General features: G+C 43.0%; 1 long non-coding RNA gene across 2 annotated transcripts in view; it reads right to left on the bottom strand.

Moving 5' to 3' along the window:
* Positions 1 to 20,900, bottom strand: part of LOC142200592 (uncharacterized) — a 973,077-nt gene that overhangs the window by 320,156 nt on the left and 632,021 nt on the right. For both annotated transcript variants that reach the window (XR_012715463.1, XR_012715464.1), the window contains exon 2: positions 18,702 to 18,759. This is a non-coding gene — a long non-coding RNA (uncharacterized LOC142200592). The remainder of the gene's footprint in view (positions 1 to 18,701; positions 18,760 to 20,900) is intronic.

Genomic DNA, 20,900 nt, shown 5'->3' with positions numbered 1-20,900 from the left:
GTATTAAAAGTTCAAATCACCCCCCTTTCCCTAGAACAGATATAAAAGTAGTTAAAAACTGTGAAACATATACATGTTAGGTATCCCCGCGTCCGAAATCGCCCGCTCTACAAATCTATACAAATATTTTTCCTGTTCGGTAAACGCCGTAGCAGGAAAAATAGTCAAAAGTGCCAAACCGCCGTTTTTTCTCTGTTTTAATTCTGCTAAAAATTTGAATAAAAAGTGATCAAAGCAATAACATTTCCCGAAAATGGTAGAACTAAAAAGTACACCCGGCCCCGCAAAAAAAGACGCCCTATGCATCCCCGTACACCTATGTATAAAAAAGTTACGGCCGTCGGAATATGGCGACTTTTAGAAAAAAAAAATTTTAACACCGTTTTGGAATTTTTTTTAGGGGTCAAAATGTAAATAAAACCATATAAATTTGGTATCCCTGGAACCGTACCGAAACACAGAATATAGGGGACATGTCATTTTGGCTGCACAGTGAACGCCGTAAAACCAAAGCCCGTAAGAAAGTCGCAGAAATGCATTTTTTCTTCAAATCCACCCCATTCTGAATTTTTTTCCTGCTTCCCAGTACATTATATAGAATAATTAATGGTGGCATCATGAAGAAAAAATTGTCCCGCAAAAATTAAGACCTCATATGACTCTGGGAGCGGAGAAATAAAAAAGTTATGGGGTTTAGAAGGAGGGGAGTCAAAAACGAAAAACGAAAATCAAAAAATGCCATTGGCGGGAAGGGGTTAAAAAGCCCCAAAAACAGAATCAATCAGGATTTTTCTCTCTGCATTTTTCAGAAGCAAGCCAAGTGGAGACCCATAGGTCACCATTATAGTCCATTTTGTCTATGGGTAGCCACTTTTTAAATGGATTGTTTCCATTTTTTGGCTCCCCAAGTGGACTAGAAGATCAGAAACTCCGACACAAGTGTGAACTTGGCATAAGGCTAAGGTCTCACATTGTAGAAATGCAGTTTTTTTGTTGCAGATTTTGCAGCACTTTTTGAAAAGCGAAGAATGGCTACAAAAGGAATAGGAAATATAAAGTACTTCTCACTCCTGCTCAATCCACTCCTGGCTTTGGTTAATAAAAAAAGCAGCACAATCTGCAACAAAATGTACATTTCCACAACATGGGTCCTCAGCCCATGGCCACTTTCAGGCAACCGTGGTGTAGGTCAGTGTGCTATCCATTTACTCTACGGATAGCTTACTGACCCATTGTTTTCTAGGGTTTGTATACACAACTGTTAATTTCACGGTCACGTGTGTGGACTGACAAAATATAGAACAGGTCCTATCTCTGTCCTATTTTGCAGCCTGTGTTTCCGTGGCTCCTATTCATTTAATGAAAGGAGCCGTGGAAGCACGACCCATGCACGGGCAGAACACGGGGAACATCCCAGTGTCCCCCGTGTGCAGCCCATTCTTTTAATTCATGGCCAGCTGGTTGCAAAGGGGAGGAACAGCAGAGAAATCTGTGGGTCAGCTGTAGCAAATAACACCCTGACCTGCAAAGGACATTTAGCCTCAATTTTGTGGCCTTAGCTTAAGGGGGCATTCACACGGAGTAACGCGGAGCTGATTCTGGTACGATAACTCGCGTAAGAATCAGCACTGCAAAACATAATGCTATTGACTTTAATGGGTTACGTTTAACACATTAATCCTGTTAACACATTGAAATCAATGGGATAAAAAGCCTCCCATTGATTTCAATGTGTTATGCAGTAGAAGTCAACGGGATTCTGTTTTGAAGCACTTATTCTTACGCGAGCTATCGTGCCAGAACCAGCGCCGCATTACTCTGTGTGAATGCTCCCTAATACTGGTATTCCACACAGAACTTTTTTTTTTTTTTGTTTTGGTCAATGGTGTTATGTTTCTCCCTAGGCTTCCAAATAAAACTGAAGAAAATTCCTTGTACAAAATAACACAAATTAAAAGTTAAATTTAAGTTTCAATAAAATCATACATTTTAATATGAATTTTATCTCACAATACATATATCACACTATCATATGCCTGTTTTGTTTGTTTTTTTTAATTTGTAAAAACACTTGTATTTGATATATGTTTAATTTAACTGTAATAAAATAACACAGCTCTGCACGTATTACTGCGCACTGACACCATGCGTTGTAGTATAAAATACGTTTCACAAAATAAATATTTTCTATTGATACCTAGCAACCATTGTTTCTTGTTTTCTAATCATTTATTTAAATATTACATAACTTTACAGCACGGTAATTATTTTATTATTTTATTTTAAGTTATTGTATTAAAATACATGAAATATGACTTCAGAAATGCCCAAAGACACAGCGATTAAAATAAATATTAGACATTTGGCTTTGGTGTTTACACTACTACACAGCACCATCTCCTGGCTCTCCGAGTCCCTTTTATCAGCAAGTGAAATAAATGTGTATCTTTATTATTCAGTAGGTACAACATCAATAAAAGCTTCTTAAAAGCATTTTTCTAAGGTTCTGTTGTATTAATTGTGAATTAATTGGTTTTAAAATATATAAGGTTATTAGTATCAGTAGAGTTTTCATCCGATGTATAGCCTCATGACTTGCAAATGCTGCAAACATACTAACAGCATATTTGCTCTGATCAATAATTTGGAATAAAGTGTAACAAAAATGAGAGGAAGTATAAATTGTTGTATGGCACTTATGTTAATGTTTGTTTATTGTAGTCGATAAACCCATAGTTGTTTGATGAACTACAAATTTATAAATGTATAAAATAGTACAATTGCTAACCAGAAAAAAAAAATCAAATCCAACTTCAAGGGGTTGTCTAAAAGTTAATATTTTATGGCCTGTCCCAGGATTGACCATATATACCTGATCAGTGGTGTGCTGAGAGATGACCCCCACACTGATCAGCTTTATGGGGCCACTTCTGGTGCGCATATTATACATAACATGGGGCCAGAAGCATTTGGCTCCGTGCCCTGTATAATGGCTGGGCTCCAATACTGCATGTCAGGTCCTATTGAGGTAAATGGAATGTGCCAGCACCTGGCCGCTATACAGATACCAGAATTATTGGCTACCAACACTGTGTTGTGTATAGCACCCGCGTCAGAACAGAATGTTAAGTGTCAGTATTTTTCAGACATCAAATTATGTAGAATACTCAGCTTAGTTGTAAAATACTACAGAACAATCTAGGCAAGCTGTCAATCTTCATACAGCATATAATGGCATGTTGATCATAAATTAGAACTATAAATAGAAAAGAAGTTGGATAAACTGGTTACCACTGCCAGACAAATAGGGGGTTTATGATTAGAGATAAGTGAACTGCTTCATAACTAGAGAGGTTCATCTTGAATATTCCAGACTGTTTGATTGTTAACAAAACCGAACAAATGATCATTCAGTTCAGACAAACAAAAATGGACGTGGTATGAAAAAATAGCCATGTTTGACCAGGAAATACAGTGGAAAAATGTTAAAACACCGACACTGTCTGTTTTGGTTGTAACCACCTGACAGTCTCTCTGTCAAGAGACAGTGGTAGTTGGCACCTTACAGTGCTTTATATGGACTATAAAATCTGGTGCATTCATTCTCAATCTTTAGTTGCTGACTGTAATGGTGGACAAGCAAATTCATCTCCATCTCACTGCATCATAGGCTATAGAACAGCTCTTGAAAAAAAAAAAATAAATAAATAACTGTTATATATATGTGGTTTTTGTTGTTCACCCAATATATGGTTTAGCCTGTGCTAATGTAAAAAAAAAATCCTGTAATTTCACGGGTTGTTTTTTTTTTTCAGCTCTGGTGACCTAATACACATTGTGACAGAGTGTTGTTAATTTGAAAAAAAAAAAAAAAAAAATACACATACACTGACAAGCAAAAGGATAACAATGTTTTGAACTTTCGACTTTCAAACTCCATATCTCACCATCTCCTTGGAACGTGGGACTACCATCATTTTATAAGCAAACTTCTCAGTTATATCTAATACATAAATTTCACTTTGAACTATTTAGCATATGATTAGATGCACATTCTTGTCAAGCAATTGCATTGTTACTGTTTTGCTCCTGCTGGTGGAAAAATGTATTTCTTTTTGTAGAAAACAAAGTACAACCTACTCTCACATTCCATAATAGCTCAGCTGGAAGATTATAAAATGAAGTCCTTCCATCCATTTATCCCCTTAATGATGCAGGATAGTTTGTATGTTAATGTTTTTTTATTTTTCTGTCCATATAGCTATATGAGGGCTTATTCTTTGCATGATGAGTTCTACTTTCATTTCACACTATTTTGGGGTACATATAATCACTTTTTTAATCACTTTTTACCTATCCAACAAGGGGACTGGAAGCTGGACTCTTAGATCCCCTGTACAGTGTCCAGCAATACATTGTTGTGCAGAATATTGCACAGTAGTTCCTATGGGAACTGTGCATAAGATGTCAGGATGTCAGGAACTGGCCTCCTGGCTGCCATGGCAACCCCTCGGAACCCACAATCTTATCATGGGGGTCCAATTGGTGACGGGGAAGGGAAATATTGCTCTCGGCCCCCCTAGACGCCATGATCACTATTAACTTTTATTTACGTTTTTGGGGCTCCATGTGAAACAACACACAATTCTATCATTTTTTTGCATTTTGTTTTTACATGGTTTACTCTGCATTAAAAATGAAATGGCAGCTTTATCTAGCAGGTCAGTACAATTATGGTGATACTATATTTATACATTTTATTACATTTCACCGCTTTTACAAATAAAATGTTTTTTGAGAAAGAACGATTTTGCTGAAGTCACCGTCTTCTGACACCTGTAACTTTTTGGTTGTACTTCTGGAAGAGATATGTCAGGACTCTTTATTTGCCAGACAAGTTTTACTTTTTATTGGTGCCAATGTTTGATATGTATGACTTTTTCATCACTTTTTATTGTTATTTTTTAGGGAAAGCAAAAGAGTGGCAAATTCTGTAGGAAGTTGTAGTTCAGTGAACCCACCTGCCAGGACTAGGGTTGAGCCGTTCTTGAGATTTCAGGATCGAGTTCAAAATCTGATTTTCGATCATTTTCCAGCCGTTCCCAATCGCGATCGTGAAATTTGCTCGATCGCCGATCGGGATCCAATCTTTTCCGATCCCGATCCTCAACCCTAGTCAATGTGTAAGGGAATTGCTAGGACAGCAATTCCTCAGTAACTGTAAAAACCCTGGGGCGGGGCACAAGAGACAGTGAGCCCTAAGCTGAAGCCCCCAACTTTCCCTTCCTATTGCCAGACCCTATTCTAGGTAATAGGTGACAACCACGAAGACAGTCCCTCCCTGAATATGTGAAACACAAAACGCAGACAAGACAAACAACAACAATGGGAGGTCAGCTAGCCAGGGTTCGGTAACAGTCGAGTGATGAAGTGCCAAATCGGAGTCAAAAGAATAGTCAATGAGGGAAGCCAAAGGTCAAGGATAATAGTATAAGCAAACAGGGACAGTAAGAGCAGGTATGCACATGGCAATAGCAAGCACTGGTGTCAATGGGAACCAAGGCTAAATAAGGAGGAAGAACCCGCCCATAGAGTTCAAAGGAAGGCAGCTGTCAATCACAGGGCAAGGCCAGATTAACCACTTAATGGACAGAGGCAACACTGGCAGAAGATGGGTGTGGTGCAAATGCAATCACAGAACTAGAGCTGAGTTCACACAGTGCGACTAAAAACTTTAAGCAGATTATCAAACTGCACACGCCTCCAGCGCTGCAGCACGCGAGCAGAGGGTGGCGCAGAGGCCCGAACAGGCAGAGATGTTACACAATGCTTCTCTATGAGAAAAGTCACTTGAGGGTTGAGCTGATCTTGAAAAAATCTCTGACCTCGATCCCGCTGGAAAAGATCGGGTCAGAATATCGATTGCAATCGTGAAATTTACTCGATCACCGATCGGAATCCGATCTTTTCCGATCCTGATCGCTCCGATCGCTTCCGATCGCTCAGCCCTAGCCAGGACCCACTTAAATTCAGGTATCTGATAGTGGATGTGGCAAAATGTTTTATTTATTTGGAGTGAGCAAGGCACATTACCACCATTGTATTCTGGGCATCCTGCATTCCAAGTCTGAGAATAGCCACCATAATGGAAACTATAACTCCCATTGTGAAGCTGTATGAATGAAATGCTTACATGTTATCACAGTAAAGTTACATCTTGCTTCAACTGCATCACTGCCTCCTGAGTCATTCCTGTGCCTACCATCAGGGCCCTTCCGAACACCACCACATGGTTCAGGGTAAAAGAGGACCTCTCTCCAGTGCCCCAGGGGAAAACTACCACCGCCATCAGGTACCACATAGTTCCCGCTCGTTAGTATCCCAGCCTGAGAGATGAACCGGAGGAGTTGATTTAGTGGCTCTGGCCTACCCAGATATCACCACCACTATTACTACTCCCATCCTTCAATTCTCTCCAATTGAGTTGTTGTGATATGGCAGTAATACATCAACCAATTCACTAAACTGGATAAACATAGAAATGGTCCAAGCTGAGCTAAACAAAAGAAACATGAGTCATCAAATTAGCTTGATTTGTTTGTATGAAGATGTGAGTAGAAGTCTGGACAGAGGGGAGGCTGTGGATATAGTGTTCCTTGACTTTGAAATTTGCAAAGGCGTGTTCCTGGACTAGTGAAATTTGCAAAGGTGTTTGACACTGTCCCTTATGGATGTTTAATGAGAAAATTCAGGTCCATTGGCTTGGAAAACATAGCTAATAATTTGATTGAAAACTGGTTAAAGGATCATAACCATAGAGTTCTGGTCATTGACTGTACCTCAGACAGGACCTCTGGTATAAGTGGTGTACCCCAGGATTCAGTGCTTGGTCCACTGTTATTTAATTTATTTATTAATACAGAAGATATAGAACATAGGATTAATAGCAGGGTCTCTATTTTTGCAGACAACAATATTTCTTTGTTGAGGAGAAATTGTGTAATATACTTTGGTGTGCTTTTTAATGTTTAACCACTTGTGAAACTTTAGTCATTTTTTATTTTCATGTATCAACATTTTCACATACTAAAATCTGTGAAACAATTGTTTCTCTTCTTGATAAATTTCTTGACAGGTATGGTTTCCAAAATAGGGTCACTTTAGGGGGTTTTCACTGTACTGCAACTTGAGGGGGTATAACACCTGAAAACTATTCCAGCAAAATCTGTTTTTTAAACATCCAGTGGTGCTCCTTCCCATTGGCGCTCTGCTGTGCACCCAAACAGCAGTTTACATCCACATTTGGGTTATTTCCATGCTCTGGATAAATTGCATAACAAATTTAGGGATTAATTTTCTCCTTTAACTCCTTATGAAAGTGTAAATATTAGGGCTGAATAAATATAATATTGAAAAAAAATGAAATGTCTAAATTTCACCTACTTATTGTTTTATTTCCTGTGAAAGGCATAAAAGGTAAAATTTCCAAATGTGATTTTGAGGGGTGCAGTTTTAAAAATTAAGTTATTTATGGGGGATTTCAAATATATCGGCTTTTAATGTCTCCTAAAGTGGTCTCTAACAAATGGGTCTGGGAAATTTTCTTGTAAACTTGAAAAATCGCTGTTAAACTTGTAAGCTTTCTAATGTTGGAAATAAGTTAAAGGATGATTAAAAGATGATGCTAACATAAGAATGTCTGAAAAGTAGAGCATTTCACAATGAAATTGAAATTGAAAATTGCCAATTGTTCAAAATTTCTATCAAATTTCCTGTAACAAAATATTGATTATTGATTACCACTAGCAGGAAATATGTGTCGTGCCATGAAAAAGGAATATCAAAATCACTTGACTAAGTTAAAGCATCTAAAATTTGTTGCCACCTAAAGTGACACATCAGTTTCGAAAACTGGGGCCCTATCCATAAGGTGGTTTTTGCCAGTGTCCTTAAGGGGTTAAAGAAGTTAAATTTGTTTAGTCTTGGGAAGAGGCATTTAAAGGAAGCATAACAAACATACATGCGTGTTATATACAAACATATATACATTTATAAATTGCCCATACAAGAAATATAGGAAAAAGCTGTCTCATGTAAATTTCCCTACAAAGGGCAAGGGGGAACTCTCTCCATCTGGAGAGAAAAAGGTTTAATCTCAATAGCCAAACAGGCTTCTTCACTGTAAATCAAAAAGACACAAGACCAACATCCAAAACATAGCAAAAATTACAATATTTTATTTATTATTTAATTAATAAATCACACATACAACAATAAAGTAGATGCACAAGGGAAAATAAAATACAAAAACCCACAACAACCTGTAACACGAAAATGGTGGAACTGCAATGCCACTGGTCATAGAAATTACTACACTGTGTAATGAGGCAGCAACTGTCTTCCTAATTACATCATGGAAGGCAGATTTGCATATTCTTCCCATAGTTCCTTGCAAAGGGGAGTGCTAAAGGCTTAACAAGTCTCCACACACCTATATGGTGGTCTCTCCCTAAGGAGTGACAATATCCCCCGAACCCTGTCTAAGCCTCTCACCTCTACCAGGTTATAGTCCTCTCTACATCGGGCTGAAGAGATCCAACCAGATCGAAACAGCTGTCCTCGATTGAGAGACTATACCTGGTATTAATCCCAGCGTCATTGCTAAACAAAGGCCTCTTGGAAGGTCGGGCATGAGGCTAAAGGGAGCAGCCATTATTGGGTTATTTCACTGGAATCCTGTCTTAAGACAGGCTTGCACATTCCAGTGAGCGCCCTCTATTGGTTTGCAACACTGAGGCAGCAACTGTCTTCCTAATTACATCATGGAAGGCAGATTTGCATATTCTTCCCATAGTACACTGTGTAAGGTACTACCAGTTATAACACATCTACACTAGAGATGAGCGAGTACTGTTTGGATCAGCCGATCCGAACAGCACACACGCATTGAAATGAATGGACGTAGCCGGCACACGGGGGGTTAAGCGGCCGGCGTCAAAACCGGAAGTACCAGGTGTTTCCATTCATTTCAATGCATGTGTGCTGTTCGGATCGGCTGATCCGAACAGTACTCGCTCATCTCTAATCTACACCATTAATCAATAAATATCCAACCTTAATCTAAGAACTCAATCCTAGTTTTACTGTATGTTCAGGCAAGTTTAATATTGAAGTCATTCAAATTGTGTTTATTTAGGAAACTCTTGAGCACCAACATGTAGCCCTGCCAAATGAACAACATTTCATCTATTTACCTAGACCATGACATGACGGCTTCGAAAATAGGTATATTTGAAATGACCTCTCTTCCACAGCTCTAGGAACAAATTTGCATATGAGGACACTCTTTAAAGATAAACTAGTAGTGTATTAGCACAAACTGCAATAAAGAAATAACAAACTCCACTACATCCATATCCAAATTGGATGTCTCTCAAAAGAACTTCAATGCCTGTACTCTGTGGTCATGGTATAAAAACTCCACATTGCACAGCATTTCCTCCTCAAGGTGCATGCCACTCAGTTGCCATACCACATCTGTAGTATCTCTAATAGACACGGAAAGCGTCTCCACATTTTTGAAGATAGAAGTCAACTAGTTTACAAATCAGCTCACTTAGCCCACCATTGCCTGAGACAAGGGGTCACAGGGAACTCCATTGCCAGAATCTGCATCAATTTATGTGGAATAATTCACTCAGACACAGCATCAAGAAGAAATGGTCTGCAGGGTCACCAGGAAATTGTTGGTCAGCCTGATCATCAGGAAGGTGTTGATAGCTCTGCGTCATAATCAATTGGTCAATATCTTCTACTTCATACATCAGTGCCAGCCAATCACTACATTGCCCCCCTCTTCATCTGGATTTATTACCATATCTTTCATGTCTTTTAACTGCTCTAATGTTAAATATGCAGTCTACATTGTGGCCCAATCTAAGACTCCGCCTCGTCAAAGATGAGTCTCCTGCAGAACCAGCGTTGATTGGCTGAATGCTATACACTGTATAGGATTCAGCCAATCAACGTTGGTTCTGCAGGCGGAATGCTGCAATACTATCCTGTGGGTCTATCATTCTCCCCGCACCGTGTCCTACTCCTTCCACTTTGCTTTTAGGGCCGGTTCACATTAGCGCTTGCCTCCCATCTGGCAGGAGATAGCACATACATCCCATAGAATATAATGGGCTCCGTGTGCTTGCCGCGCATTGCCCGCATGAATCATTCGTGCAAGCAGTGCGCAGCAAGCACACGGAGCCCATTATATGCTATGAGGTCCGTGCGCTTAACTGTCCAGCGCTTGCAGTTGCGCTGATATTCCGTTTGGGGGGTCCTTCTGCGGACTCCTTCCAGACGGGAGGCAAGCGCTAATGTGAACCGGCCCTTACTCGTCCTGCAGAATGAGTATTAATTGGCTGAATTCTATACAGTAACGCTAGTTCTGAATCAAATCTTTACTGCGAATAGTGAATAGTATTCGATCGAGTATGAGTATTTTGAATATCGTAGTACTCGATCGAATACTACTCGCTCATCTCTAATAGTAAACACTCAGAACTATCCTAAAATCTCAAACCATATTTGCCATACAGAGTAAGAACAACTTGAAATACCTATATAAATGAGTCAGTAGCATGAATTTATCCAGTCTTGGCAAACTGTTTAAGCCCTAAGTGACTAAGGGTTCCCTGTAGGCTCTTTACATTGCAGACTGAATGTGGTTAATTTAGTCGCTAATGCTTTACTTCCTTATTCCCCTCAGAAAATAAACTTTACATCAACAGATGTTTTCATAATAATTAAATGCTAGTGAGCATGCATTATTGACAATGCTGAATGCAACGCTAATGCACTTACCCTGTACACACATTTGTCACCAGCGGGGCTGATAGATCCATAACATTGTGCTATATATTTAAAGCTAGGAAATGCATGCGTTGTGGCTGAATAAGCAGTGGGCTTATATTTGAATAAATGAAACATACTTAAATTCCATTAGAATATTAATAACAAAACATATTACATTGTATTTAAAAAAACATAATTATCTTCCAGACAATGGCTGCATTAGTACAATTACATCTTTAAGACTTAGTGTACCTCCAATTTTAAAATTACTTTTAATAAATGAATAGTATGTGTGAACCTAAGAAATTTTATCTTATAAAAGATATATGATCTCTTCTACAATTTTGACAATGCTGTCCTTTACTTCATCTTTTAACTGATTGTTTATTTGTACGCGTGTATACTCTGCCTCAACTACATACCCAACCTCAAATGCAGAAGTCTATGGAGAGAAGAAGAGGAGAAGATTGGTTGATTTATTGCCTCATTCTGTGCAGTGGTACAGTTTTATTTTGAAAGAAAGCAGTGTGAAAAGTGCTCACTTATACACAGTTTAGTGGAGTTTAGCAAGAGCAGATGTTTGTGTGTCTTTTCCAGAGGTCACTTCCTCCCTTTTTCCATAAACTTTTTTTTTTTTTTTTTTTTTTTTTTAAAGGTAGATTGTGAGCCATGTACATTTTTCCCTATCAGTATGTCTTTTTGGAATATGAGATGGAAATCCATGCAAACATGGGGAGAACATACAAACTCCTTGCAGATGTTTTTTTTGCCCTTGGCAGGATTCAAACTGAGGACTCCAGCGCTGCAAGGCTGCAGTGCTTACCACTGAGCCACCGTGTGGCCCCATTCTTTTTTTTCCATAAACTTCTATATAAAAATTAACTCAGCCTGATAAGTGATCAAAGGTTCAAGACAAGGAGCTATATTAAAAAAGGATGATTGTAGTATCATTTCCAGATGGTAATCTTTTTAAAAACTCTTTTCCCACAATTTGGGAAAGCTAATACTTTCTAACCCTGACAATATAACCTGCTACATTCTGTGGTTTTCAGGAGTGTCTCTTCAGCTGCTGCTTTTTGAAGGTTGCCATGACAACTTAGGGAAGCTTTTCACTTGTATATTTTCATTCTTTGAGCAATTATCAGCTGAAGAGGCCTTTATAAACCCCTCCTTTATTCATTTAGGTGCCGAATAAACTGTTTGCTTCCTAGTTTGGCTCTCACCTTGTCTGTGAATACCTGTTTCATTACTGACTTCTGGCTTGCTCCTTGGATTCCTCTTTTGCTTATTGATTCTGTTGTGACGTTAATGACCCGATTTTTGACCTTTTGGCTAGTTTCACGGATGTCACTTTTGTCTGTTTGCTGACAATTCAGTTCCCTAGATTCAGCAAAGCTCATCTTCCCTTGCAGGGAGCTCTGGTAAAGACATCTAGGGGTCTCTTTTTGGCTTGCAGAGGTGTGCTGGTTGTAGATAGCTGATTCTACTGCTCATAGTTAGAGATGAGCGAACACTAAAATGTTCGAGGTTCGAAATTCAATTCGAACAGCCGCTCACTGTTCGAGTGTTCGAATGGGTTTCGAACCCCATTATAGTCTATGGGGAACATAAACTCGTTAAGGGGGAAACCCAAATTCGTGTCTGGAGGGTCACCAAGTCCACTATGACACCCCAGGAAATGATACCAACACCCTGGAATGACACTGGGACAGCAGGGGAAGCATGTCTGGGGGCATAAAAGTCACTTTATTTCATGGAAATCCCTGTCAGTTTGCGATTTTCGCAAGCTAACTTTTCCCCATAGAAATGCATTGGCCAGTGCTGATTGGCCAGAGTACGGAACTCGACCAATCAGCGCTGGCTCTGCTGGAGGAGGCGGAGTCTAAGATCGCTCCACACCAGTCTCCATTCAGGTCCGACCTTAGACTCCGCCTCCTCCGGCAGAGCCAGCGCTGATTGGCCGAAGGCTGGCCAATGCATTCCTATGAGAATGCAGAGACTTAGCAGTGCTGAGTCAGTTTTGCTCAACTACACATCTGATGCACACTCGGCACTGCTACATCAGATGTAGCAATCTGATGTAGCAGAGCCGAGGGTGCACTAGAACCCCTGTGCAAACTCAGTTCACGCTAATAGAATGCATTGGCCAGCGCTGATTGGCCAATGCATTCTATTAGCCCGATGAAGTAGAGCTGAATGTGTGTGCTAAGCACACACATTCAGCACTGCTTCATCACGCCAATACAATGCATTAGCCAGTGCTGATTGGCCAGAGTACGGAATTCGGCCAATCAGCGCTGGCTCTGCTGGAGGAGGCGGAGTCTAAGGTCGGACCTGAATGGAGACTGGTGTGGAGCGATCTTAGACTCCGCCTCCTCCAGCAGAGCCAGCGCTGATTGGCCAAATTCCGTACTCTGGCCAATCAGCGCTGGCCAATGCATTCTATTAGCCCGATGAAGTAGAGCTGAATGTGTGTGCTAAGCATACACATTCAGCACTGCTTCATCACACCAATACAATGCATTAGCCAGTGCTGATTGGCCAGAGTACGGAATTCGGCCAATCAGCGCTGGCTCTGCTGGAGGAGGCGGAGTCTAAGGTCGGACCTGAATGGAGACTGGTGTGGAGCGATCTTAGACTCCGCCTCCTCCAGCAGAGCCAGCGCTGATTGGCCGAATTCCGTAATCTGGCCAATCAGCGCTGGCCAATGCATTCTATTAGCCCGATGAAGTGGAGCTGAATGTGTATGCTAAGCATACACATTCAGCACTGCTTCATCACACCAATACAATGCATTAGCCAGTGCTGATTGGCCAGAGTACGGAATTCGGCCAATCAGCGCTGGCTCTGCTGGAGGAGGCGGAGTCTAAGGTCGGACCTGAATGGAGACTGGTGTGGAGCGATCTTAGACTCTGCCTCCTCCAGCAGAGCCAGCGCTGTTTGGCCAAATTCCGTACTCTGGCCAATCAGCGCTGGCCAATGCATTCTATTAGCCCGATGAAGTAGAGCTGAATGTGTGTGCTAAGCATACACATTCAGCACTGCTTCATCACACCAATACAATGCATTAGCCAGTGCTGATTGGCCAGAGTACGGAATTCGGCCAATCAGCGCTGGCTCTGCTGGAGGAGGCGGAGTCTAAGGTCGGACCTGAATGGAGACTGGTGTGGAGCGATCTTAGACTCCGCCTCCTCCAGCAGAGCCAGCGCTGATTGGCCAAATTCCGTACTCTGGCCAATCAGCGCTGGCCAATGCATTCTATTAGCCCGATGAAGTAGAGCTGAATGTGTGTGCTAAGCATACACATTCAGCACTGCTTCATCACACCAATACAATGCATTAGCCAGTGCTGATTGGCCAGAGTACGGAATTCGGCCAATCAGCGCTGGCTCTGCTGGAGGAGGCGGAGTCTAAGGTCGGACCTGAATGGAGACTGGTGTGGAGCGATCTTAGACTCCGCCTCCTCCAGCAGAGCCAGCGCTGATTGGCCGAATTCCGTAATCTGGCCAATCAGCGCTGGCCAATGCATTCTATTAGCCCGATGAAGTAGAGCTGAATGTGTGTGCTTAGCACACACATTCAGCTCTACTTCATCGGGCTAATAGAATGCATTGGCCAATCAGCGCTGGCCAATGCATTCTATTAGCTTGATGAAGCAGAGTGTGCACAAGGGTTCAAGCGCACCCTCGGCTCTGATGTAGCAGAGCCGAGGGTGCACAAGGGTTCAAGTGCACCCTCGGCTCTCCTACATCAGAGCCGAGGGTGCGCTTGAACCCTTGTGCACACTCTGCTTCATCAAGCTAATAGAATGCATTGGCCAGCACTGATTGGCCAGATTACGGAATTCGGCCAATCAGCGCTGGCCAATGCATCCCTATGGGAAAAAGTTTATCTCACAAAAATCACAATTACACACCCGATAGAGCCCCAAAAAGTTATTTTTAATAACATTCCCCCCTAAATAAAGGTTATCCCTAGCTATCCCTGCCTGTACAGCTATCCCTGTCTCATAGTCACAAAGTTCACATTCTCATATGACCCGGATTTGAAATCCACTATTCGTCTAAAATGGAGGTCACCTGATTTCGGCAGCCAATGACTTTTTCCAATTTTTTTCAATGCCCCCGGTGTCGAAGTTCCTGTCCCACCTCCCCTGCGCTGTTATTGGTGCAAAAAAGGCGCCAGGGAAGGTGGGAGGGGAATCGAATTTTGGCGCACTTTACCACGCGGTGTTCGATTCGATTCGAACATGGCGAACACCCTGATATCCGATCGAACATGTGTTCGATAGAACACTGTTCGCTCATCTCTACTCATAGTTATCAGCTGATTGATTGCTATTGCTTATATTGTGGCCTTGCATCTAACCATAACAGTGGTGTTTAGTATTTTTGGCATCCAAGTGGAGGGGTTTGCTCTATTATTATATCAGCATGTTTAGCTGTATTGGGGGGAATTTATCAATCAAAGATATTGTAGCACATATTTGGCTAACCTCCCTTTGTTGCACCAAATGAGTTGCTTTTTAGATGAAAATTTTTGTTTGAGTATTTGATTAAATATGTCAAAAAGTGGCATTACAATACAACAGTCTGTGCAAATACAAACCCTATTGACTTCTTTGAAAGAAAACGTTACAGTATGATTTTTTTATGTAGAAATTTTAAATTCTTATACTGGGTCGGACTGGCCCACCGGGGAACTGGTTAATCCCCGGTGGGCCCAGAGCCTTGACTGTTAGTCCTCATTTTCCCAATGCAGATGCACCGGGATTTTCGTGGCCGGGTCAGGCCCCTGAGCAATGCATTTGCATTGGACAAAATGAGCACTGATAGTGGTCAGGATCTCCAGGCTGCCAGCAGCGATGTAATGACTAAAGATGGCCGGCTGCCGGCAGTTTCCCAGGGCCCTGACATTTACAGAGGCCTTCCGCCAGAGGTATACTTTCCCTTTTAATATAGGGAAAGTATACATCGGGAGGACTGAGGACACCAGGGGCAGCAGCAGCAGTAGCTATCGCTACCGTCCTATGAAGAACTCTCTGCCCGGACTCCCCCCCCCCTCCCTCCTCCTCACAGTGAGTCTTCGCTAAAATCATACTGTGTGGGGACAGAGAGGAGTCTGCTGATGCAATGTTCCACTTTCTGTTTCATAAATGTAAGTATATTCTTTTCTTTTTTTTTGGTAAAATGTAATGTTTAGAGATGAGCGAACAGTGCAATGTTCGAAGTTTGAAGTTCGATTCGAATAGCCGCTCAATACTTGACTGTTTGATCGAACATCGAACCCCATTATAGTCTATGTGGAAAAAATATTTGTTTAGGGGGAAACCAATATTCGACTCAGGAGGGTCACCAAGTCCACTATGACACCTCAGCAAATGATGACACCACCTCTGGAATGCAACTGGGACAGCAGGGGAAGCATGCCTGGGGGCATCTAACAAGCCCAAGTCACAGTTTTACCCCAACATCACAGCCTATCAACTACACACGTTCCACCCTCAAAAAACCACATTGCCCATGACAACCACAGAATAGGCAATGGAAAATCCAACAGTACCCACCCTGAACTGTCATTGTGGATGTGTGTGTGTGTGTGTGTGTGTGTGTGTGTGTGATGTGGTAATACCTTCCAAAATTTACTTTTCTGGCCCTTAACGTGAGCCCTTCCAAATTAAGTTAGAGGCCCATAAGCTGAGTTACCAGCAGAGATTGAGGCCCTTTAGGTGGCTTCAGCCTCTTAACAGCAAAGATTGAAGCCCTTTAGGTGACTTCAGCCTCTTACCAGCAGAGTCTTAGGCCCTTTAACTTAGTTGAGCCTTGCACCAGCAGTGTTTTTGGCCATTGGGGTTAGTTGAGTCTTGCACCAGCAGTGTTTTTGGCACTTGGAGTGAGTTGAACCTCTAACCAGCAGAGTTTGGGAAAATCAGGGTGGATTCAGCCTCTAACCAGCAGAGTTTGGTGAAATTAGGGTGGATTCAGCCTCTAACCAGCCTCCTGTGTCACAATCATATCATCTACCACGTCTTCATCCTCCTCTTCCTCCGTTATCAAACGCTGTGAAGCAGACAGGTGTGTGGAACTACTCTCCTGCTGTGATGGTTCTGCTACTATCCTTGACTCCTCAGTGTGATCTGCGTTATCCCTGATGGCAATGAGGGATTCTCGCATCACACACAAGAGCGGGATTGTTACGCTCGCTAGTGCGTCGTCACTGCTGACCCTCTTGGTGGATTCCTCAAACACCCGTAGGATTTCACATAGGTCTCCCATCCATGGCCACTCATGGTTGAGAAACTGACGGAGCTGACTTTGTGGCACCCTAAGGTTTTGGAGATGGTACTCCATCAAAGGTCTCTGAAGCTCAACTGCTCTGCTCAACATATGATATGTTGAGTTCGAGTGTGTGGGGACGTCGCACAACAGCCAGTGTTCGGGCAGATGTAGGCGTTGCCGGAGTTTTTGAGGCTAGCAGCGGCTACTGTAGACTTGCGAAAGTGGGCGCACAATCGCCGCACTTTCACCAGTAGCTTGCGCACATTTGGGTATGTCTTTAAAAAAACGTTGAACCACTAGGTTAAAGACGTGAGCCAGGCATGGAACATGTTGGAGGCTGGCAAGCTCCAGAGCTGCTACCAGGTTCCTGCTGTTATCAGACACGACCATGCCTGGGCCCAGGTGCAGCAGTTCAAATCATATTGCTGTCTCATCGAGGAGGGCATCCCTCAGCTCGGAGGCAGTGTGCTGTCTGTCCCCCAAGCTGATGAGCTTCAGCACGGCCTGCTAATGTGTCCCCATGCCAGTGCTGCAGCGTTTCCAGCAGGTAGCAGGGGTCGATGTGATGGCGGAGGAGGAGGAGGGTTGTTGTTCAGAGCCCCTGCCAGGAATGTTGGGCGGGGAAATGAGGTAGACCGCCCCAGTTTGTGACCGGGTCCCAGCCTCAATTGCACGGTCTGCTGATGTCTACCCATGCCAGTGCTGCAATGTTTCCAGCTTGTAGCTAGAGTCAATTTAATGGTGGCGGATGATGATGAGGAGGAGGGTGTTGTTTCAGAGCCCCTGCCAGGAATGATAGGCGGGGAGTTGAGGTACACCGGCCCAGTTTGTGGCCCAGTCCCAGCCTCAGCTACATTCACCCAGTGTGCCGTCAGTGAAATGTAGTGTCCCTGTCCGTATGCACTTGTCCACGCGTTGGTGGTCAAGTGGACCTTTGTGCAAAGTGTGGAACTTAGGGAACGGCTAGGGATGGCATAGCGAGGTGCCGTACTTGCCATCAGGTCCTGGAAGGCCGGAGTTTCCACAAGCAGGAACGCCAACATCTCCTGGGCCAGGAGTTTGGAGATGTGCGCGTTCAAGCCTTGCGCATGTTGGTGGTGTCTGAGAGATGGTGGGTTGCTTGGAGGAGGCGCATGATGGTGCAGGAGAAGGAGCTGAGACAGGAACAGGGGAGGATGAGGGAGAAGTTCCCAAAGTGACGGAGACAGATGTTTCGGTGTCTTGGCTGGTGCTCTGGGCTACAGCGCCAGCACTGGCAACAGTGGAAGAGGAAGTGGCGGCAACGATTGTCCTGTGTTTGCTATCTCCCACTGAGTCCAGTGCTTGGATTCCAAATGACGGCGCATGGAAGGGGGTGAAACATTGCTCTTTTCAGAACCCCTACTCAGTTTCAAGTGGAAAATTATGCAAACCACACTATATTTGTCCTCCAAACATTCCTTGAAAAATCTCCACACCATTGAGGAATATGCCTTCAATGGGGGAGTTTTTCTGGGCTGGCTATGATAGGGAACATCTTGGGCCATTCTGGGTGTGGCCTGGCTTCGGCAAAGCAGCTGACCTCTGTCTCTGGACATGCCTCTGCCTCTAGCTACCCTCTTTGGTGCCGCACCTCCCTCAACATCGACACTGCCTTCCCCGCTTGACATCCCCCCTGTCCAGGTCGGGTCAGTGTCCTCGTCCTCCACCACCTCCTCTGCCAATTCCTATCTCACCCCCTCCTCCTGCACACCCTACATGGCAACAGGCTGCCCTGATGGCAGCTGTGTCTCGTCATCGTCACTGAGGGTGGGTTGCTGGTCAACCACCACAAAATCAACAGGAGATGGAGGAGACTCCAGTGCTTCGGCATCTGGATACAGAAAGTCACCTGGTAGCTCCGTGAAATCGGGAAATGGAGGGACAGGGAGAAGGACAGTTAAAGGGCCAGAGAACAGCTCCTGGGAGCAGGGAAAGTTGGGGTTATTCTGCTGGGAAGATTGGGTATTTTAGGGGGAAAGGCTGACCAGAATGTTGTATAGGAGGAGGAGTTGAGGTAGAGGCTGACTGGCTGGTGGATAATGTGGTGGAAGCATTATCCTCCAGCCATTGTAACACATGTTCCTGGTGCTCGGGCCTACTTAGGTTTGTGCCCTGCACCCTACTTAATGTGGCCAGCAAGCCAAGGACTGTGGAGAAGCGCAATGCTTGCTGCCCCTGAGGAGTAGGCATGGAATGTGCTGTGGCTTCACCGCGACCTTGCTCCCCAGCAGCATTCCCATGCCCCCGGCCTCGCCCATGGCCTCATCCACGTCCCTTACCGGTAGTCTTGCGCATTTTTAGATGGTTTTGATGGTTTTGGTGGGTACACACCATGACAACCTGGATGAAGCGTCTATAGCCTGAGAATTAGAATGTTTATCCCACTGATTATTTGTGGATACACACCGTGACAACCTGGATTAAGCGTCTATAGCCTGAGAATTAGAATGTATATCCCACTGATTTTTTGTGGGTACACACCGTGACAACCTGGACGACCGTCCACGTGACGCCATTTTCTTTAGCGCACACTGTGCCCGATTTCAGTCCTATAATGATGTCATCTCAGGTCCTCAAGCCTAGCTGGAGCATACGTTAGAGGTAGCAGTCTGGAATTGCCAGCACTTAGCGGCATATGAAGTAGCCTATGTTTCATTCCAGGTGACCAGCAAGGTATCACAATAAAAAACTTTTTCAGCACAACAGAACCGATGTCTTATGTCCTTATTTTCTTTAAAAAAATAACTTTTATTTCCAAATATTAAAACATCCAAAATGCCTTTGGTATAGCACCAGACACAAAACAAAAATAAGTGGTAAACACAGACACAAAAAAAAAAACAACTTACGGCCTATGTGTGTACGGCATTAGGAGCTAGCCTACGCGTTTCAGGATGCCTGTGATATCGCCATGAGTAAGGGACAGGCATCCCAAAACGCGTAGGCTAGCTCCTAATGCCGTACACACATATGCCGTAAGTTGTTTTTTTTTTGTGTCTGTGTTTACCACTTATTTTTGTTTTGTGTCTGGTGCTATACCAAAAGCATTTTGGATGTTTTAATATTTGGAAATAAAAGTTATTTTTTAAAGAAAATAAGGACATAAGACATCGGTTCTGTTGTGCTGAAAAAGTTTTTTATTGTGATTCTGTATCGTGTACCTTAACCGGAGGAAGTTTTTTTCGGGCACACAGAACCGCAACTGAGTACAATGAGATAAGATGCATTGAGCTGTGGACTCTTGTTTTGTGCTTGTATACTGACCAGCAAGGTATGTGTGAATTGTCAGCCAAATCCATGCAGCCGTTTTGCCGTGATTGAGGACCAAACATCCAAACACACAAACATCCAAACTTACAAACTTTCACATTTATAATATTAGTAGGATATATAGTATTCATACATTCATATAAGTATATTTTCGACTTATATATGGTATATGAATGTACCTAATTAGTCTCAGTGATCACATGAGGTGCTGGACTCCCAGCAAGGAGGCACCAGCACGAGACTAAATGGACACTGGCAGCGGACAATGGAGCACCGGGGACAGGTGAAGGCGCTTTTAATTTATTTATTTTTTATTTTACACCATACTCCCAGCACATGGGTTGCTCCAATTCCTGGACAAATCTTTAAAGGATTTATCCATCTTTGTAATATTGATGGCCTGTCCTTATTATAGACCTGGACCTCTGCAGATCAGCTCTTCCAGGACAGCGTGGCTACAGGTGATGGTAACATTTCTAGGAG

The sequence above is a fragment of the Leptodactylus fuscus genome, chromosome 4, assembly GCF_031893055.1.
Source record: "Leptodactylus fuscus isolate aLepFus1 chromosome 4, aLepFus1.hap2, whole genome shotgun sequence".
NCBI classification, from domain to species: Eukaryota; Metazoa; Chordata; class Amphibia; order Anura; family Leptodactylidae; genus Leptodactylus; species Leptodactylus fuscus.
This window is presented reverse-complemented; position numbering and strand designations above follow the sequence as displayed.